Source organism: Balaenoptera physalus, assembly GCF_965194825.1.
Source record: "Balaenoptera physalus genome assembly, chromosome: 2".
NCBI lineage: Eukaryota > Metazoa > Chordata > Mammalia > Artiodactyla > Balaenopteridae > Balaenoptera > Balaenoptera physalus.
This window is the reverse complement of record NC_138883.1, coordinates 158,419,758-158,442,019: the sequence shown is the minus strand read 5'-3', so window position 1 is coordinate 158,442,019 and position 22,262 is coordinate 158,419,758. Positions and strand designations below refer to the sequence as shown.

Below are 22,262 nucleotides of genomic sequence, written 5' to 3'. Positions count from 1 at the left end.
ACTGGTTCCAAGGTCTCCTGACTTCCAGTTCAGTGGTTTTTTTTTTGATTTTGTGTTTTAGTTCACTTGTACTTCTTGTTTACCTCTGTAGCTGCCATGTTTCTATTGAGTCTTCAATACCGAAAGGAAAAAAAAAAGGAGAGAAATATTTATTTCCTCACACTGATTATCACTATAAAAGCTATGATGTCTGATTTTGCTTACCCATCGCATGGCTGCTTGTTTTCAAGGAATAAACTAATATAATTTAACTAATCTGGGAATTTAAATCTATTTACTCTAAAATAAGTTTTTAGTGAAATTATACTTTAAGATTAGATATATTTTTCAAAGTCTTACTGTAGTTCAAGATTATCACACCTTTTTAAGGTTAAGTTTCATAAAATTGAACCCCTTAGGTGTCAAATCTGAATCTAGTGAGTATCTGATATATAACAGAAGTTCAGTAACTACAGCGTAGATGAACTCTCATTATCTAATCATGCTACTGCTTTGAATATTTTTTCTTACACACACAGATTTGTAAGTACATAATGGATATTATTTGCTGTATTTGTTAAATGTTAGCTCAGTTGTCTATATAAGCATTAATTTTTTAGGTTAAAATGTCCTATAGTGTAAGACTCATTCTTTAAGATTTAATTCAGGCATTTTCTCTCTCTCCTACTTCCCCCCATCCCTCTGTCCTTCAAATATTGCTGGATTCCTTCAGCCTAAATTAGTTGATTCTTCTCTGTTCCTATGATACTTTGTTTATATTTCCCTCCTGGCAGGTTTCATTTTGCTTATTTTGTATAATTATCTGGTATGTGACTGTTACCATCTCTAGATTATTAATCTAGCATAGATTCTAAATTTAGAAAGTTGTCATAAATATTTGTTGATAAATGAATGTATATGCAACACAATTTATAGCCAACATAGGACACAGGCAGATGGGTGGATTATCAATGATTTTCAGATTTGAAGTCTATTAAAAGAAATTGAGATATTTATAGAATTTAATAATCAGTTGAAATCTAAATACTGTTAGGAATGTTTGCCAATCTTCTTTAAAAATAGCAATGATCAATTCACTTCTTGCACCATGTGTACAGTTCATGGCCACCAAACTAAATGCCAAGACCCAGGTCTGATGGCATCTTTCTCTTTGTGGGGATGACAGTACAGAATAGCTACAAGAGGGCATGTCCTAAAATCTCCTGGACTTGAAGTCATCCAAAGTATATGGTCTTATATATTCAGAGACATATATCAGAAAGACAAAAATGCATTTAGAAATGTTCATGTTCTTTCTCAATATATAAAATATGTTAGTTACCATAGCAACAATGGATACAGATTCACTTATTCTTTTTATTGTAATAAAAATAAGCAGAAGCTGAAATATTTTACAATAAACTTTTCCATAGATGTCTCAGAATATTTTTGCAATCATCTAAGATATCTGAAAGAATATGTTAAAATAGGAATGGAAGATTCTTTCTTAATAAAAAGTCATTGAACTATTCACAAAAACCATCAAGTGACATACACTTCCAAATAATATGAAATCTTACAGCGTAGGATGAATAATATTTTGTTTTTGTTATTTGGATCTGAAAGGGAGTTGGGTTTATTTTAAGGGAACCCTATAGGAAACTCAGGAAGATGAATATTACCTTTTGAATGCTGAATGCTTTCCTTTTCTATATAACGTCTAGTCACAAATAAGCATGTTTCACATTTTTAAGTAAATAAATAGTCAATGGCTAAAAATTACATCATTGCAAAAAAATATTAACCACTGAAGAAAAAAAAATATTAACCTCAAAAAACACAAGAATTACAGCTCCTGAAAAAACCATACCACTATTATATTGGTTAGGATGGAGAGTTTAGGTTGGTTCTTAAAATATTGAATTGAAACATGCAGGCAATAAATTGGGAGAGTCACCAAGCAATAATGTGTTAAAATATGTCCTAAAATTATAGTCTATGCTTTTCACTTGAGCTTTAGACAAAGACCTTCTCCTAAATGTCCAACTCCATTCGGATGTTTCACAGCCTTCACAGGTGAAGTTATGATTTCCAACCACCCCCAACTATTTTTCTTCCTGGCCTCCTTGTTCCCATAAATGGCAAAACCACCTATTTAAGGACTTCAGCCTGAAACATCATAACCATTTTATACCCTCTCCTTCAGGACTCTCTTCTCACTTCTTTAAAAACATTCAACAAACTTCCAACTCATGATGATTTTGCCTCCTGATTATTTCCTGGACCTGCTGCTCCATCTTCTTTCTGACTACAACCTTCCTAGATAAATCTCTCATTCCCTCTTATCTGGACGACTGGGTAGTTTCCTCACTGGTTTCCCCCATCCCACCAGCTCTCTCTTGCTCTGCTTCTGGTCCTGGCTCCTCACCCTCATCCTCTTCAGAGTGGTGGCAGAGCAGAGCTGATTTTAACACCCAACCCCTTCAAGAGTGCCCAGTGACTAAAGATAAAGCTGAAACTCCTGCCCATGAAATCTACCTGGCTGCTGCTCTGCCCTCCACCCACACTCTCCTCCATTCTCCAAAGTGCTGCTGTCCTCTAGTAATTACAAGCTGCTTGGCATTCACTGTACATGGAAGTTCTCCACACCTCTGGACCCTTGCTTGTGCAATTCCTCTTTCCTGGAATTTCCTCTCTCACCTGCTTCATCTGATGTATTCCTACTCATCCTTTTCATATGCAGGCAACCTCTCATCTAGGAAGCTTCCTTGGAACCCCAGGCTTCTGCAGTGATTGTTACTAACCTTTACCAAAGTGCCCATCACCCTATTGAATCCACCCTTTGTCTTCACGCTATTATGATCATCCTAGTTCAGGAACTGGTCTTTCCCACCCTTGACTCCTCAGCGCCTGGCATCAAACTACTCTGAGGCAAGAAGGCCAAGCTCTTAACAGGCTTAAATATTAGGCAGTGCAATTTGAGGTTTTTACGATGATATTATTACTTCTGGCGTAATTGTCTGCCAACTGTTTTTAAATGAAGGGGATATGTTTTTCCAAAATTCTTACTAGACATCTCATTTTGAACTGAACTTAAAACACACACACACACAAAACAAACAGAACCTTGGAATGAAAAGGAGTGGAAAATTTGAAAAACGGAGGACAAATGCCGTCAGAAGACGTTATCCCCCTGTTTCTTGCAGAACAGATAAGAGCAGTTTCAGGATGTTATTTCTGTGCACACATGCATTCCTGGGTGGAAGAATCCCATGCTGGGTGGGCACACTGAGCCCCAGAAGCACATGGCGTTAATTAGAACACAATGTCTTCAGTTTTAACGAAAGAAGCAAGAAACAACTTCTACGTTTCATTATCTCCAGCGATGAACTCACTGTTTGCTAGCCTGTTCTCAGCTCAGGGAAATGCATTCCATCACTCCTTCATTTCATGGGGAACCATTCAGTGTTGGGAGCAGACATGGTCGGATGGGCTGGTTCCATTCTACTCCAGAAGTAGGAAGGCACTGCATTGAATCCTAATGGCTCAGACCAGTAAGTATGTCCCACCCAACACCTCACTTACCATGAGGAAATTACACAGGCACTGGGGGTCCCTCTGTTCATCAACAAATATGGGTTAGATGATTATGTGGGTTCTTGTGGGTTGAAATGTTCAGTAGCTATTCAGACAATGGCCTCCCAAATGACACACATCTTATTTAATCTTTGGAAACAAAGGGGCAACCAGATTCTGCATCTGAGGAGGAGTTAAGGTTATCTCTTACAGCCCTCCGTACGCTTGCTTGAAAAATGCATTGCTGTGTGTGCAGGGCAGGACTGCATGACTGCATGACTGGCTATTTAAGGTGAAAATCATTCAAGGGCTACTTGAAAAGAGGCATTTAAGAGAGTTGGCGGTCTCTAGGACAGTCTTATAAATATCAAGGATGACATTTCCATTAACAATGGTCCAAATACTATCACTGCATTTTTAAATAGCTCAGACTACAGAAAGAGAACTAGGATGTCTACCTGTCTGCTCCACGTCCAGCAGTCACTGTCAAAGGCAAATATCCAAGTGGCTACAAGATGTGATCTGATTCTATAGACTCCAAGTGGTGATTATAGAAATGTCATACTCATTATACCGAAAACTTTTTTCTGCCTCAGAATTAATATATATACATATATATTCTCCTGTGTATTAGTAAATTGCTGATTTTTGGGAAACTTAGTACTGTGAGTTATCCTTGCTAGTAAGAGTAATGAAAATAATTTATATTTCTAAAGCATTTTATGCTTCTGAAAGCACTTGGTTACTTTCTAATTTGATCTTTACCAAGAGTCTGTGAACTAGAGCAGTGATTACTACCTCTTATTATTCTATAGAATGTGAAATGGGAGAAAAGAGTGATTAACTGTAAAAGTTAAGAACTTACACTGAATCTTCTGATACTTAATGATGGTCTAGTTTTGAGAGTCATGGGCCTCTGAGGCAAAAATTTCGGACAGAAGCTTGGGTAAGAAAAACATATGATTTATTAAGAACTCTCCTATATATTCTGCTCAGAGTTAGCTAAGAACATCACAATTTGACACCTAGGATATATGACAAGAGAAACATCATATGTTCCATCAAGAGGGCTGAGTGAACTATTTTGAAACTTACAAACATTTCAGTCCAGTTACTGGTTCTGGATGATAAACACAACCAGCTGCTGAAAGTGAGAATGGATGTAAAACTGCAAAAAAGGAGCTCGGGCCAGGTGGCCAAGGACACATGGCCACTGCTGACCTGCTGCCAAAGGCATGGAGGGTTTGGGAGTTGTGTGAGGTTTTGGTTACTATGAGAATATGCAAAAGCTGTGGTCAGTCATGATCATACAAAAGAGGTGCTTAATCAACTGTACAGACAGCAAACTAGGATTGGGGCTTGATTTTGCAAAGCGCTGCTTCTCCCACATTCTTGTACATGTGAAGCACATACAGATCTTGTTAAAATATTATATGATATCGCTTATATGCGGAATCTAAAGAAATGATACAAATGAACTTATTTACAAAACAGAAACAGACTCACAGACTTAGAGAACAAACTTATGGTTACCAGGGGGAAGGGTGGAGGGGAGAGATAGATTGGGAGTTTGGTACTGACAGGTACACCCTGCTATACTTAAAATAGATAACCAACAAGGACCTAGTGCATAGCACAGGGAACTCTGCTCAATATTCTGTAATAACCTAAATGGAAAAAGAACTTGAAAAAGAATAGATACATGTATATGTATAACAGAATCACTTTGCTGTACATCTGAAACTAACCCAACATTGGTTTTTTTTTTTTTTTTTTTTTCCTTTACCGTTTGGTCCATTGCTTATTTTTAAGATCTGTCTGCCAATTCACACTGGTTGTGTGGCAGATTTTAAATTTCTTTTTTGAATTTAATTTTATTTATTTTTTATACAGCAGGTATTTATTAGTCATCCATTTTATACACATCAGTGTATACATGTCAATCGCAATTCATCACACCACCACCCCACCCCCCCCCGCCGCTTTCCCCCATTGGTGTCCATACATTTGTTCTCTACATCTGTGTCTCAGTTTCTGTCCTGCAAACCAGTTCATCTGTACCATTTTTCTATGTTCCACATATATGCGTTGATATACGATATTTGTTTTTCTCTTTCTGACTTACTTCACTCTGTATGACAGTCTCTAGATCCATCAAGTCTCAACAAATGACGCAATTTCGTTCCTTTTTATGGCTGAGTTAATATTCCATTGTATATATGTACCACATCTTCTTTATCCATTCGTCTGTAGATGGGCATTTAGGTTGCTTCCATGACCTGGCTATTGTAAATAGTGCTGCAATGAACATTGGGGTGCATGTGTCTTTTTGAATTATGGTTTTCTCAGGGTATATGCCCAGGAGTGGGATTGCTGAATCATATGGTAATTCTATTTTTAGTTTTTTAAGGAACCTCCATACTGTTCTCCATAATGGCTGTATCAATTTACATTCCCACCAACAGTGCAAGAGGTTTCCCTTTTCTCCACACCCTCTCCAGCATTTGTTGCTTGTAGATTTTGTGATGATGCCCATTCTAACTGGTGTGAGGTGATACCTCACTGTAGTTTTGATTTGCATTTCTCTAATAATTAGTGATGTTGAGCAGCTTTTCATGTGCTTCTTGGCCATCTGTAGGTCTTCTTCAGAGAAGTATCTATTTAGGCCTACTGCCCATTTTTGGATTGGGTTGTTCCTTTAATATGGAGCTGCATGAGCTGTTTATATATTTTGGAGATTAATCGTTTGTCCGTTGATTTGTTTGCAAATATTTTCTCCCATTTTGAGGGTTGTCTTTTCGTCTTGTTTCTGGTTTCCTTTGCTGTGCAAAAGCTTTTAAGTCTCATTAGGTCCCATTTGTTTATTTTTGTTTTTATTTCCATTACTCTTGGAGGTGGATCAAAAAAGATCTTGCAGTGATTTATGTCAGAGTGCGCTTCTTATGTATTCCTCTAAGAGTTTTATAGTGTCCAGTCTTACATTTAGGTCTTTAATCCATTTTGAGTTGATTTTTGTGTATGGTGTTAGGGAGTGTTCTAATTTCATTCTTTTACATGTAGCTGTCCAGTTTTTCCAGCACCACTTATTGAAGAGACTGTCTTTTCTCCATTGTATATCTTTGCCTCCTTTGTCATAGATTAGTTGACCATACGTGTGTGGGTTTATCTCTGGACTTTCTATCTTGTTCCATTGATCTATGTTTCTGTTTCTGCGCCAGTACCATATTGTCTTGATTACTGTAGCTTTGTGGTATACTCTGAGGTCAGGGAGTCTGATTCCTCCCGCTCCATTTTTTTCCTTCAAGACTGCTTTGGCTATTCGGGGTCTTTTGTGTTTCCATACAAATTTTAAGATTTTTTGTTCTAGTTCCGTAAAAAATGCCATCGGTAATTTGATAGGGATTGCATTGAATCTGTACATTGCTTTGGGTAGTATAGTCATTTACACAATATTGATTCTTCCAATCCAAGAACATGGTATATCTCTCCATCTGTTGGTATCATCTTTAATTTCTTTCTTCAGTGTCTTATAGTTTTCTGCATACAGGTCTTTTGTTTCCCTAGGTAGGTTTATTCCTAGGTATTTTATTCTTTTTGTTGCAATGGTAAATGGGAGTGTTTCCATAATTTCTCTTTCAGATTTTTCATCATTAGTGTATAGGAATGCAAGAGATTTCTGTGCATTAATTTTGTATCCTGCAACTTTACCAAATTCATTGATTAGCTCTGGTAGTTTTCTGGTGGCATTTTTAGGATTCTCTATGTATAGTATCATGTCATCTGCAAACAGTGACAGTTTTACTTCTTTTTTTCCAATTTGTATTCCTTTTATTTCTTTTCCTTCTCTGATTGCCGTGGCTAGGACTTCCAAAACTATGTTGAATAATAGTGGTGAGAGTGGACACCCTTGTCTTGTTCCTGATCTTAGAGGAAATGCTTTCAGTTTTTCACCATTGAGAATGATGTTTGCTGTGCTTTTGTCATATATGGCCTTTATTATGTTGAGGTAGGTTCCCTCTATGCCCACTTTCTGGAGAGTTTTTATCATAAATGGGTGTTGAATTTTGTCAAAAGCGTTTTCTGCATCTATTGAGATGATCATATGGTTTTTATGCTTCAATTTGTTAATATGGTGTATCACATTGATTGATTTGCATATATTGAAGAATCCTTGCATCCCTGGAATAGACCCCACTTGATCATGGTGTATGATCCTTTTAATGTGTTGTTGGATTCTGTTTGCTACTATTTTGTTTAGGATTTTTGCATCTATATTCATCAGTGATATTGGTCTGTAATTTTCTTTTTTTGTGACATCTTTGTCTAGTTTTGGTATCAGGGTGATGGTGGCCTCGTAGAATGAGTTTGGGAGTGTTCCTTCCTCTGCAAATTTTTGTAAGAGTTTGAGAAGGATGGGTGTTAGCTCTTCTCTAAATGTTTGATAGCATTCACCTGTGAAGTCATCTGGTCCTAGACTTTTGTTGGAAGATTTTTAATAACAGTTTCAATTTCATTACTTGTGATTGGTCTGTTCATATTTTCTATTTCTTCCTGGTTCAGTCTTGGGAGGGTATACCTTTCTAAGAATTTGTCCATTTCTTTCAGGGTGTCCATTTTATTGGCATAGAGTTGCTTGTAGTAGTCTCTTAGGATGGTTTGTATTTCTGCGGTGTCTCTTCTAACTTCTCCTTTTTCATTTCTAATTTTACTGATTTGAGTCCTCTCCCTCTTTTTCTTGATAAGTCTGGCTAACGGTTTATCTATTTTGTTTATCTTCTCAAAGAACCAGCTTGTAGTTGTATTGATCTTTGCTATTGTTTTCTGTGTTTCTATTTCATTCGTTTCTGCTCTGATCTTTATAATTTCTTTCCTTCTGCTAACTTTGGGTTTTGTTTGTTCTTCTTTCTCTAGTTCCTTTAGGTGTAAGGTTAGATTGTTTATTTGAGATTTTTCTTGTTTCTTGAGGTAGGCTTGTATAGCTATAAACTTCCCTCTTAGAACTGCTTTTGCTGTATCCCATAGGTTTTGGATCATCATGGTTTCATTGTCATTTGTCTCTAGGTATTTTTTGATTTCCTCTTTGATTTTTTCAGTGATCTCTTGGTTATTTAGTAACGTATTGTTTAGCCTCCATGTGTTTGTGTTTTTTACATTTTTTTTCCCTGTAATTCATTTCTAATCTCATAGTGTTGTGGTCAGAAAAGATGCTTGATATGATTTCAACTTTCTTAAATTTACTGAGGCTTGATTTGTGACCCAAGATGTGATCTATCCTGGAGAATGTTCCGTGCGCACTTGAGAAGAAAGTGTAATCTGCTGGTTTTGGATGGAATGTCCTATAAATATCAGTTAAATCTATCTGGTCTATTGCATCATTTAAAGCTCGTGTTTCCTTATTAATTTTCTGTTTGCATGATCTGTCCACTGGTGTTAGTGAAGTGTTAAAGTCCCCCAGTATTATTGTGTCACTGTCAATTTCCTCTTTTATAGCTGTTAGCAGTTGCCTTTTGTGTTGAGGTGCTCCTGTGTTGGGTGCATATATATTTATAATTGTTATAGCTTCTTCTTGGATTGATCCCTTGATCATTATGTAGTGTCCTTCCTTGTCTCTTGTAACATTCTTTATTTTAAAGTCTATTTTATCTGATATGAGTATTGCTACTCCAGCTTTCTTTTGATTTCCATTTGCATGGAATGTCTTCTTCCATCCCCTCACTTTGTCTGTATGTGCCCTTAGGTCTGAAGTGGGTCTCTTGTAGACAGCATACATATGGGTCTTGTTTTTGTATCCATTCAGCAAGCCTGTGTCTTTTGGTTGGAGCATTTAATCCATTCACGTGTAAGGTAATTATCGATATGTATGTTCCTATTACAATTTTCTTAATCGTTTTGAGTTTGTATTTGTAGGTCCTTTTCTTCTCTTGTGTTTCCCACTTAGAGAAGTTCCTTTAGCATTTGTCGTAGAGCTGGTTTGGTGGTGCTGAATTCTCTTAGCTTTTGCTTGTCTGTAAAGATTTTGATTTCTCCATCGAATATGAATGAGATCCTTGCTGGGTACAGTATTCTTGGTTGTAGGTTTTTCCCTTTCATCACTTTAAGTATATCATGCCACTCTCTTCCGGCTTGTAGAGTTTCTGCTGAGAAATCAGCTGTTAACCTTATGGGAGTTCCCTTGTATGTTATTTGGTGTTTTTCCCTGCTGCTTTCAATAATTTTTCTTTGTCTTAATTTTTGCCAATTTGATTTCTATGTGTCTTGGCGTGTTTCTCCTTGGATTTATCCTGTATGGGAGTCGCTGCACTTCCTGGACTTGGGTGGCTATTTCCTTTCCCATGTTAGGGAAGTTTTCGACTATAATCTCCTCAAATATTTTCTCGGGTCCTTTCTCTCTCTCTTCTCCTTCTGGGACCCCTATAATGCGAGTGTTGTTGCCTTTAGTGTTGTCCCAGAGGTCTCTTAGGCTGTCTCCATTTCTTTTCATTCTTTTTTCTTTAGTCTGTTCTGCAGCAGTGAATTCCACCATTCTGTGTTCCAGGTCACTTATCTGTTCTTCTGCCTCAGTTATTCTGCTATTGATTCCTTCTAGTGTAGTTTTCATTTCAATTATTGTATTGTTCATCTCTGTTTGTTCTTTAATTCTTCTAGATCTTTGTTAAACATTTCTTGCATCTTCTTGACCTTTGCCTCCATTCTTTTTCCGAGGTCCTGGATCATCTTCACTATCATTATTCTGAATTCTTTTTCTGGAAGGTTGCCTATTTCCACTTCATTTAGTTGTTTTTCTGGGGTTTTATCTTGTTCCTTCATCTGGTACATGGCCCTCTGCCTTTTCATCTTGTCTATCTTTCTGTGAATGTGGTTTTTGTTCCACAGGCTGTAGGATTGTAGTTCTTCTTGCTTCTGCTGTCTGCCGTCTGGTGGATGAGGCCACCTGAGAGGCTTGTGCAAGTTTCCTGATCTAACCCAATACTGTTAATGAACTATACCTCAATATAAAATAAAAATTTTAAAAATGCAGTAGATCTTGGGGGGAGGCTAAGCTTCTTCATTTTTAACAAGCTCCCAGGTAGTGCCAATGCTGCTGGTCCACATACCATTGTGAAGCAGCAAAATGATAAAGAACCACATCAGAAACCCAGTTTTTTTCCCCCAGCTCATCCATCTCTACTTCTCAGTTTTATAAATCAGCTTACATTTACTGTTTGAGCAGACATGGCCAGATGTGGTTACAGTATACTCCAGAGACAGGCACACCCAGAGGTGGGGTGTAGGGACAGGTATGAAGTAATCTCCACTGTTTCACCCCACCAATTACTTATCTTCTGTGCAAAGAAAACATATTTTAATATCTACTGCTCAGATGCCATTATAATCCATTGCAGAATGAGAAATGTAATTTGTCGGTATAGAGGTTAGGTATCTATGAATCAAAACATCTTCCTGAAATCCAAAGGAAGGAGTCACGATATACAGAAATATCAAGTCAAGATATAGAGAGATAAAGCCTTATTCAACACACAGTCAGTTGGCTAGAATATTTCATTTTTGTTCTTTGATTTGGGGAGACAGGTAGAGACACAGCCTGTGTTGGTAGTGGAATAGCCCCAAGCCTTTGCACGGAAGTGCCTCTGTCTGGACTGGACTGGATTCTTCTCAACCCCACCTGGTAGTCCACTCTTGTTTGGAGATCTGAGATTTTTCTCCCCCAATTACTGTATACAGTCAATCTTCATCATTGCATATTCTGTATTGTGAATTGACCTACCCACTAAAATTTATTCAAACACTCAAATCAGTAACTCAGAGAGCTTTCACAGTCATCTGGCAACATGCGCAGAACAATGAAAACACTTGAGTCACCTGATGTGCACGTTCCCAGCTGAGGTTGAACAAGGCAACATGCTGCCTTCTTGTTTCCGCTCTCATGATGTAAACCAGTGTGCTTTTTGTGGTCTATTTAATGCCACGTTTTTCTTGCAATTTTGTGCTTTTATGGGTGATTTTGCTGTTTAAAACGGCCCCCAAGTAGTACTGAAATGCTGACTAGTTCCTAAGCATAAGAAGACTGTGCTGTGGTGCCTTACAGAGAAAATAGGTGTGTGAGATAAGCTTGTTCAGGCATGAGCCAATGCTGTTGGCTGTGAGTTCAATGATAATGACTCAACAATATATATAAAGTGAGGTGTCTTTAAACAGAAACCCACATAAACCAAGGTTATGTATTGATGGGTTATATACTGATGGATGAAAATGTTGTGAGCAGGGGCTCGCAGGAACTCAACCCTGTATTTCCCCTGGGAGCAGTGGCTAGGTATTTGCTAATTCAGTGCTCACGGTGACTTTACAGGACAGAACTACTGCAGATAATGAGACGGGACTGTAGTTGTATGTATTACAAACAAGTAACTTGTGGTTAAGCATGTGGGCTCTAGAGCAAGACAGTATGAGTTCAATCCCAGCTCTACCACGTAACACCGGGGAGAGTTTGGGCTTCAATTTCCTCTCTTGCAAAAGGACCTCATTCATAAGATTGTGGTGACGTTTAAAAAAGTCGGTGCACCCACCCATACTCACACGAAAAACACTTAGAATAATATCTGGCAGACAGCAAGTTCTCAGCAATATTAGCTGTCACGATTGTTTATTATTTTGTAGGGCACGAAACACCTGAAAGCTCTGGAAAGTGTATAATATCACACAATGGGGGGCCAAGCTGAGACAGGAACATCGTTCTTCTGAGTCTAACATCTAACTCACAGGGGAAGCTATCCAAGTGGAGTGAGAAGTGTTTGGAGCCAGCATGGATGTCTGGTCATCGCCCTAAATATAGAGTTGTGGGCTGTGTATTGAAAGACACAATGGGATGGGGTCAATCAGCAAGAGATAGGAAAAGGGGTGCCTTTGAGTGATTGCAGCCATTTCAGGTGTCAGATCTCAGACCCCGAGGTTTTGCAGCTTTTTATAGAATGCCTGTGGAAACATAATGGCAGACAAGGGTGACTGCGGTTCAGCGTTTCAGACATATCATCTTCTCTCTATCGTGCTACAGGGGTTATGCTACAAATTGAAAGATCCAGCTACATGAAAAGGAACTGACACATTGAGCCAGGAAGTCTTTTCTTGTGCAGAAAGCTCTGATCTTCAAGTTAGCCAATCTGGAAGGGGCATATTTGACAAGAATAATTTCAAAAAATTTTGCACTTGCAGAGATGGCAAGTATAACAAGGGAATTAGGACCACATCTGGGCTTGATGGAATAAAAAAATATCCAAATGTGAAACTGGGATAAGGATGTTAAAAACTGGACACAGAACACCCCTACTGCTTCACAGCCGTATCGGGTAGGATAACTTCATGCTTGGAATGAGGAGTGGGCTCCTTAGGGTTTGGGGTACTCAGAAGGCACCCTTCTTCATCTCCACTCCCCACACCAAGGTAAAACATGCTCTCTTCACCACTTGCCATCCTACCCCAGTGAGTAGAGATGCTCCTTTTCTTTTGGAAGCAGCCTCTTAAAAATATTCATTTCACATTGTGAGGGGGACGGAGCTGGTGGGTAGAGGGTTTGCCTTCTTTTATTCTAAGATTTGTGGCTTTGAGGAAACAGATTTCCCTAAGAATGAGAGAAGAAAGAGAGATGATTTTTAAGAAAGGAGATAGTATGATGGAGGGACATTATTTATATCATTTTTTTTTTAGATTCCGCATATAAGCAATATCATATAATATTTGTCTTTCTCTGTCTGACTTACTTCACTTAGTATGATGATCTCTAGGTCCATCCATATTGCTGCAAATGGCATTATTTCATTCTTTTTAATGGCTGAGTAATAGTCTGATGGAGGGAGATTATGAGTTAGTGTTTTTGGCATACAATGGGGAGTTACGATAAAAAGAATAATTAATAAAAGTTTTAGAAAATCAACATGCTGAAGGAGAAGGAGAGGATATTATTTGTTATTATTATTATTGTCAGGTGGGCATTGCACTGGATGCCACAAGTCCCTCACTCAGTTAATGCCCCTAACGGTTTTGGGAGGCAGTGATGATTTTCCTCATTTTACTAGAAAGGAAATAGGTTCAGTGAAGTTTTCACATCTACGCGAGGTCACGTAGGCAGTAAATGGCAGAGATGAGATTCAAATACCTATCTGTAGGATTATATACACTACCAAATGTAAAATAGATAGCTAGTGGGAAGCAGCTGCATAACACAGGGAGATCAGATCGGTGCTTTGTGACCACCTAGAGGGGTGGGATAGGGAGGGCGGGAGGGAGACACAAGAGGGAGGAGATATGGGGATATATGCATATGTTTAGCTGATTCACTTTGTTATACAGCAGAAACTAACACACCATTGTAAAGCAATTACACTACAAAAAAGATGTTAAAAAAAATTTAAAAAAAGCTTGAGCTCCTTGCAACCAAAAAATTACCCACAAGAACAGTAATAAAAGAGAGTATTTCTGGAGCACTTTCTACAGACTGTACATGCATGAACTAATTTAATCTTCACAGCAACCTTATGATTTATGTACAATTGTACCCATTTCAGAGATGCTGAAACCAAGGCTGAGAGAAGTTAAACAACTGGCCTAAGATCTTGTAGCTAATCATTTTCAGAGCTCTGAAAGGAGATACATCTGTGGGAAGCTTGCTAGGACTCAGGAGAGACTCTTACTAGCATTTGCACTGGTATCTAAGTAAAGCCTCAGCGGTTGTGGGTGGAGCGGGAGCACTGACAGAGGCGGTGACCCGCGATGCAGAGAATGGGCACTTGACCAGGGTCTGCTGCTAGGACTTCTGTGCCTGCCATGACATCACAGAGAAAGTGAGGAAGGAGCAGGCCCAGAGCGGAAGGACTGGGGGGACAGCCCTAAATAAAGGAAGGAAGCAAGATACAGATCAGAAGGATGATGAGGAGAGACGAGGAGGAGGGCAGAAGTTATCTGAGCCCACTGCGTGGCTCGGCTCAGCACTACGGAGCAGGATGCTAACCATCAGCCAGAGAAAAGCCAGAAGTTAAGAGGCAGGGAGCTCGTGCCAGGGATGCTGTCTCACTGTGAAGCCACAGTGGATCTGAGGTCTAGAATGAGACAGTTCCGGCTGGCCTGGAGGCTGTCGGACATTCAGTAGGAGCCCTGGCCTCCAGGGCTGGGCAGAGGGACTTTGAAGTCCAGGACAGCAAGCAGGGTCTGGAAGGGCCCCTCTGCTGAACTGAATCTGTGCTCAGCCAAGGAGTAGCGTGAGATGGACCAGTGACCTCCTCGACTGTTTGTACTTCCTCCTGTGAGTGGGCACCCAGCCTGGCCGAGAGCTGGACCAAAGGGGCTGGTTTCTTTCACCTGCCAGGAAGGAGGAGGAGGTGGTGGAGGAAAGCTCTGCTCCCACGTATCAATACAAACACCAGCAGAAGAGATAGCTTTGTTTTTTCCCCTGGAAAAGTGATAGCCAAAATTTAATCTTTGCCACTCCCCTCAAAGCAAGATGCTCTCACTTCTTTATTTTACCCAGAATGGCTCTCCAGCTCTCTAAATCCCGACAAACGTTTAGAACCTCACTTTTCTCTGTCTCTTGGCTCCTGGGTAGAGGTGCACCTTCTTCTGACGGAGCCCTGCAACTCCAACTATGATTTCTTTTAGGAGAAAATTGCCCACCATTTAGAGTAAATAAAGTTGAGAGCACAGCTGACTGATTTCATTTCCACTTCCTAGTATAGCAACTGAAGAGGGAGCTTCTTTCATCTCCAGTTGCTCTTCTCAGAAAGTTTTTATTTAGCTTAATAGAAGAAAGCACAGTTTCTAGACCAAAAAGGAAGAACATAAGACAAGGCAAGGCAAGTAAGTAAAAGACATTTCAGCTCAGACATTTAAAAAAAAAAAAAAAGAAAGAAAAACTCTTTTTCCTCTTTCTCTTTTTCTCTCTTCGTTTGACTTGTATTTTTCACCAATAATCCACTGTAGTATAGAATATCAATAAAATTCTATACTGTAAACTATATAAATTATCAATAAAATAGTTGAAGGCGTGGGGTACAAATACAAAAGAAAAGAAGAGGGATGGGACAAAACGAACTGAAATATGCATCCAAAGCCATTGTGGTAAATAATATATCTTATAAGAAATGTCCACAGGGGAGCTGGTATATAAATAGAATCTCAGTGTGAAATAAGGACTGTGCCTTATTTCCTGTAGAAGCTGCTGTTTCTGTGCCAGCGAGCAAAGATGCTAACAAAAGAACACGCTAAGTGACGTCCCATAGATGTCTGTCCTTTCCGTGGCATATCCTGTGTGTTATGTAAGGAGCAATGGCATGTGTGCTCACTTTGCCCACCTACATGCTTGATATTTTTTTTTAAAGATTAAAGGACACCATCCTACATGGAGCTGTCAGACATCACTCAGCGTGGGTTGATATGAACCACAGTGAGCAACACCCAAGTGGGTTTAATCTGAAGGGAAAATGAAGATACCGTACTCCCCGGAAGTTTAAATAATGGCATATAAATTATTTATTTCCCTGGCTGTTATTTGAATAACCAACAGGACAAGAAAAAAGAATAAAAGTTTGTGTACTGTACTTTGTGCGGTATAGGTGTCTCCACCTAATGAGTCTCCTGGATACTAGTTTGTGTCTGAATATCACCAGGGGTGATTATAGCTTGCAAAAGTACACCAGAAAAAGGCATGCCTTCCTATGTCTTAGGCTGTAATTAAAGCCACAAGCCATCAGATAGTGAAGAGGCCAGCTGCAGCCCTTCAAACCTTTAGCACCCTGGCATTAAAAATAGATTACAGCACAAAATATGTACCAAAAATAATCCCAATAAAAAAAATTTGCACATTTGATTACTATAATTGATTTTTCCTTCTAGGTATGAATAAATGACCCAGGCTAAATGCCAGTTCCTTGTAAAGAATTTCATTTAAGCTTCACTGAATTGAAAAGGCTCAACCAGACTCAACATTTCCAACTTCCTAGCAAGTAGCAGAAAATCTACCTGACAGTTGCTATGGAAACACGACCAGGAAGAGTGAACCACCAGCCTATAAATCCACAGAGAAACCTTTCTTAATTGGAAGGCCTTTAACCCACACATTTTTCTCATAGCTGCAGAGCTTATTTCTAAAGAGATTATTAAATTCCTCAATTGACTTATGAAGGATGCTTCCCACTATATTACTGTGCTTTGGATTGCTCGTTCTTTATATCTGTTTCCAAAATTACAAAGCAGACCAGGGATAATAAAAGTTAACACAGATGTTTCAATGAAAAATCCATATGATGTTCCAAAAATAACTTCAGCAACGCTGAAAAAAAAGGATTCCAATACAAGATCCAAGATGGTGTAGACAGGTTTGTTTCAAAGCCACATTGAAGTCACCAAACTTCACCACCCCCCTTCTCTGAATTCAACAGATTAATGGGAAGTCCTGACAGCATTTCCCAATGTTAAAGAGTGGTGACCAAATCAGAAAAAAAATGAATAAATGAAGTGGTGGAATATGTTAATTTTATGCTCACTCTTGATTTTTAAAAACTGTCTTTACAACTGAAAGTAAATACCACCTAGTATGTGACTGACTAAACAAGAGGCAAATACACACAACTCAGTGTGTCTGGGAATCTCAGTTGGACTGGGGTAGTTTGGGGTGACTAGTTCATTACTTGGTTTAATTGTGTAATATGGTGGAGAATGTAGCATATATAAACCCACCCACATCCAGAGGCAACGTTCTCTCCTTCCTTCCTGCTGTGTGAAAGAAACATCCCTCCTCCCAGCCCAAGATAATCCTGCATGGATTCAGCACCCGCCCTCCTCAGAGTCTCTAGGTACCTTTTTATAGGTATCATGTCTATAAACCTACAAAATCTCCAAGCTCAAGTTCCACTTTGGAGTGCTTTCTCTCTCTTCTCTCCTTTCAGCCTGGTGTTTGAATGAATTCTAGTCTCCCCATTGCCCTACTTCCTTACTTCCTGTTCTCTCTTTGGTTCCCTGCAAGATGGCGCCCCCTCCCTGTCCCCACACTCAGTACTTACAGGCCCTGACTTCTCCTCTGGAAGGGAGGACCACTCCTGCCTTCCTTAGGTGAACTTTCTCCATGTTTCCATGATATGGTGCTCTCCTGGCTTTTCTTCCATCTTTTCAGTTGTTTATTCTCTGCCTACTTTGTGATGTTCCTCAGGATAGTTCATGAACCCTCTTTCTTCCTCCACCTTCCATATCTCTTCGGCAACCTCAAACCCTCCCATGGCTTCAATGACCATCAACACATTAATGAGTCAGAAATATTTATTTTAACCTTGTTGTAAAAAAGAAGATTTAAAAAAAAATCTACCTCCTCAGGCTGTTGAGAACACTGGAGACAACATTTAAAACTTGTCTGACACGTTATCAGCACTCCATGGAAACGTTAGCTACTATTAGTATGTATCTGAGACACCTTAAAGATAGCATGTACAAAGCTGAACTCACTGTCTTCTCCTCATAGTGTTTCTTCCCCTTGCCTCCTTCTCAGTAAATCCCCTATTCATCCTTTAAGTCCATTTTCACCAGCTCCACCCAAAGCCCCCCTTATCCTTCTTGAAATAGATGCCCCTCTTACGGGCTATCAGAGCGTGCTGTATTATTAATGGTTGTATCCTGATGCATTGTAATAGCATGAGAGGGCAAAACTGCATAGTTTTATTCACTGTTTTATCCCCAGCAAATATTTATTTGAGCTATGAATGAATGAAACTGGATCACTACATAAAACAAACCATTAACTATCAGTACTGATTCCTTCATGGTTATTTCATAAGGTCATTGACAATTTCCTTAGTTTCATCTACTCTAACATCCTTTGATGAAAATCTAGTTACTGCCAATTAACCACATAGAGGTGTCCAGTGTTACTTTGGTTTTGAAATCACACATCATGACGTGAAATTTTCAAGAAATACATGGGAAATGGGGTCACAAAGAATGGGGAGGAAAACCTGCTGAAAGGCTAAGGGCATGATGCAGGCAGAATATATTCATTTACACAGACACAGACAGTATTTCCCCAGCATTCAGACTGCAATTCCTCTTCCCTCTGAAAAACTTACCTGGTATCTATTATGACCATTAATTGCCTAGAGAAAAGTCATCTTTGAAATCATTTGTTTAACGATGTGGACAAAACCTTTCTCTGGTTAATGTGCTCAAGAGACACTCACAGACCACAAACTTTGAGGACCCTCACACTACTGACACTGGGGAACTCTCAGAGATTCAGGGTTTTAGTCAACCTGTTCAGGTGGCATTTAGAGAAAAGAAGTTGGGCAGCAGGGGAGTCTGTGTGCAGAAACAAACACACCTGAGGTTAGTACATACACACAATTATCTCACAAACAATGAGCAGGGCCAAAGCACCATAGTTGGAAGCTGTCTTGATGTACCCAGGTGACCACACAGTCACTCATGCACTCAGGAGGCTGTCACTTTGTGGCTTACTTTCTCAACCAATGACTCTGTGTTCTGTTTCATATACTTCCAACTTACAAAATTTTGAAAGGGTCAGGGTGGGACAGTTGGACCAAATACAGTGTGTATTACTCTGATCTCCTTACCCAAGAGAAACGATTGAGATTTCTGTGATCATCCACTTGGGGAGGATGAATGCAACAGTGGAGCTTTGATGAGCAAGAGGTTTGATTCTGAATCTACCTTTATCTCTTGCTGGTCCTATGACTTTGGGAAAACTTACTGAATCTCAGCTGCCTCACTTATGAAGAAGAGAAAATAGTACCATCCTTAGAGGATTGCTGCCAATTATATAAGGTAATGTGGATAAGGTCAATAAATGTTCAGTAAAATGTAGCTAAAGAAAAGGTGACCCATGTGGCTACATGAGGTCATCTCAAGCGAACATTACTGCTAACCCTTCTGGTGCTTTGATCAAAGGGATGGGTGGATGAATTAGCTCATGTATTGTTTCAGCACCTGGAATATCATTTAGGATTTGAACACTAAGAGCAGTAGCTATCTCTTTAGCTCTGACCCTTTTTGGAACACACAATTTCAGAAATATCTTTTGCAACAGTAGGTTTTCAACCTGCTCTTTAAAATTTAGAAATGGAAATTTGAACTTGTTTATTGAAAAACATAAAATGCTGAAATAACTTTAGTGATATATCTGTACTGTGCAGGATAATTACATATTGGACACAAAAGAAATTCTTTTATATAGACAGTGGAGTCAAAAATATTTTGGGGGGTTATGGGGTGGTCTGCTTTTCTTTAAAAAGAAAAACAAAAGTACCAAGAAGATATGTCTAAACAAAAGTGAATTTGGAAGTTTGGCCCACTGATTTGATCCACTCATCTGTACTCTACCCACTAAGATTCCACCATATGATATTGTGGCACATATTTTCACATCGTTAACTAATTTAACCCTAATGATAACTTTGAAATATATTAGGCTTTTGGATATGATTTCCATTTTTATAGATGAAAAGACTAAACCTTGGAAATAATTTCCATAATTACACCAAGAATGAGGCAGAATCAAGATTCACACCCAGCTGTCTGATAACAAAGACTATTGTTTTTCTCTGACATAACCTTGTCTCATGATACAATGACATGTCACCTTCTTGGTGTCACAGTAGTTGTATCATCCCAGGGTTCTCTATTCTTTATTCTTTTCCTTCCTCCCTATTTTTTCCATATGCATATTTCTTCTGCCTGACGTACCTTCCTTTCTACACAATATTTTGTAATTTATTTAGGATAGTCATTTATCTGGAAAGATTTTTGAGAAGTACTATTGCTATTTTCTTTCTTTAATTAATAAAAGGAGGAAAAAAATCCTCCTGTAGTGCAGGAGTGTCATCACTCCAGGACTCCCTGACATGGTCCTCTTACCTCTTCCTGCCCAAACTTAAGCATAAATCCTAAATATAAGGATGGAAACTTACACGCTTTGTTCCCACTATTTTTCAATTTTATTTTCAGGTCTACTTTGTTTAAAGGTAAAAAAATAAAATAAAAATAAAATCATGGACTGGAAGGTCTCAATTTTAGGAATGTGAATTTGATCACAAACCCAAATTCTGGTTTATAAGCTTTACCATCCAACATTTCACAAGTAGCCTTTTCTCCTAGCAGTAAATATGATTAATGTATATGAAAGGCTGTTAAAACTATTTTCTAATAGTTGACTAGATGGCTAATTCAAGGGAACAAGTGAAGAGGATTAACAAAATACCATAATACACGAGTTGGAAAATAACTTTTTGACCAAAAGAGGAGTCACATGGCATAATTATTCGCTTTAATCAATCAAACAATCATTCATGATATACCCAAACAGAAAAATAATTCTCCCTTTTATTAAACCTCTCACTGTCATAATATTCTTTGTGGCTTATGCTTTCCTGAAAAACCACCAATTTCTATCTCTCTGACTTATTTCTCAAAGAGGACTTAGTGAAAATGAGAGCAGATACACGGGCAGCATCATCTTTATTTGCTGTTAAAAATTATTGGGGGAAAAAAAATAATTGGGGAAGGCAACTTTTACCTTGATCTCTCCCCTCCCCCTTCCCATGAAGGAGGTAAGGTCAAAACCAAGAAATGAGAAATAAGGCTATATAGTGTTATTTCTAGAACTTAACGAATCAGACTCTTATAGTACACATGCCTCTCTCAGTTTCTTTAGACAATCTAGGGATCTGTACTAACTCTTAGGGCTCTCTTCTCCCCAGTAGTGTTCATATTAAATTCAGTCTTCTTCATTTGAGGGCTGAGCTAAGGAACTAATGATTTTGAGAATCACAGCATTCCAAGGAAAAGGGCCATTTTTAGGGAGGAGGAACATGAAGCTTACAGATGAAGCAACTCACCTGCAGTCACAGATGTCATCCAAGTTTGAACAGTGATTCAGAGCCAGATCTTTCCACTGTGCCATTCTACTTCTGTTACTTACAAATAGAATTCTTTTTTTAGATAAAAATAAATTCATGTTTTAAAATATATCTTTGGGTTCTGACTTTCAGTAATTGCGGAGTGGCTTATATTGGATTACTTCTCCTGCTGATAACAATTATCTTTAAAAAGATGTCTGAAGGTACTGGAGAGTGACCAAATCAGGTGGAAACTCGAGGGGGCTCAACTCATTACAGAAGGAAACCACATGGGTGAGACCGAGGTAATACAGCTTTTCCTCTGAAGGAAACCCCTAGTTCTCCCAGCCATGGATGGATAAGATCAGGCAAAAAGAAACAGTGTAATTAGTCTGATGTACAAGAAGATAAAGTCTCAGGATGCAGAGAGGCTGGGAATTGAGAGGTGGGGGTGGGGGGTACTTTAAAAGAATGAAACCACAGAGGGAGAAGCCCCAAAATTGGCATATAAACTCCCTTCAAATTCTTCAAACCTTGAATGGTGTCTATGTGAGGCAAGGCACCCAGGAGCTCAGGGTAACAGCAATTTAAAGCTGAGGGAGCTAATGGGGATTTCAGAGCTGCCCACTACACTGAAGTAGGAACTGGGGTCTCATCAAGTTAGAGAGGTTGATAAAGGTTTTCGGCTTTTTATTGAAACACTACAAGGTTTAGGAGTACTACTCAAGGACTAAGCTATTTACACTAGGATTAAGGACAAAACTAAAATAGACCCACCTTAACGACGTTTAAAAACCAAGCTTCTACCAGTCCAAGCAGATTTGCAGC

The 22,262-nt window shown here is 38.9% G+C and overlaps 1 long non-coding RNA gene across 1 annotated transcript in view; it reads right to left on the bottom strand.

The window, feature by feature from the left end:
- Window positions 1-8,142: 8,142 nt before the first annotated feature.
- LOC309655042 overlaps window positions 8,143-22,262 on the bottom strand; it is a 305,351-nt gene continuing 291,231 nt past the window's right edge. The window contains exon 4 of the long non-coding RNA XR_014260572.1: window positions 8,143-12,525. This is a non-coding gene — a long non-coding RNA (uncharacterized lncRNA). The remainder of the gene's footprint in view (window positions 12,526-22,262) is intronic.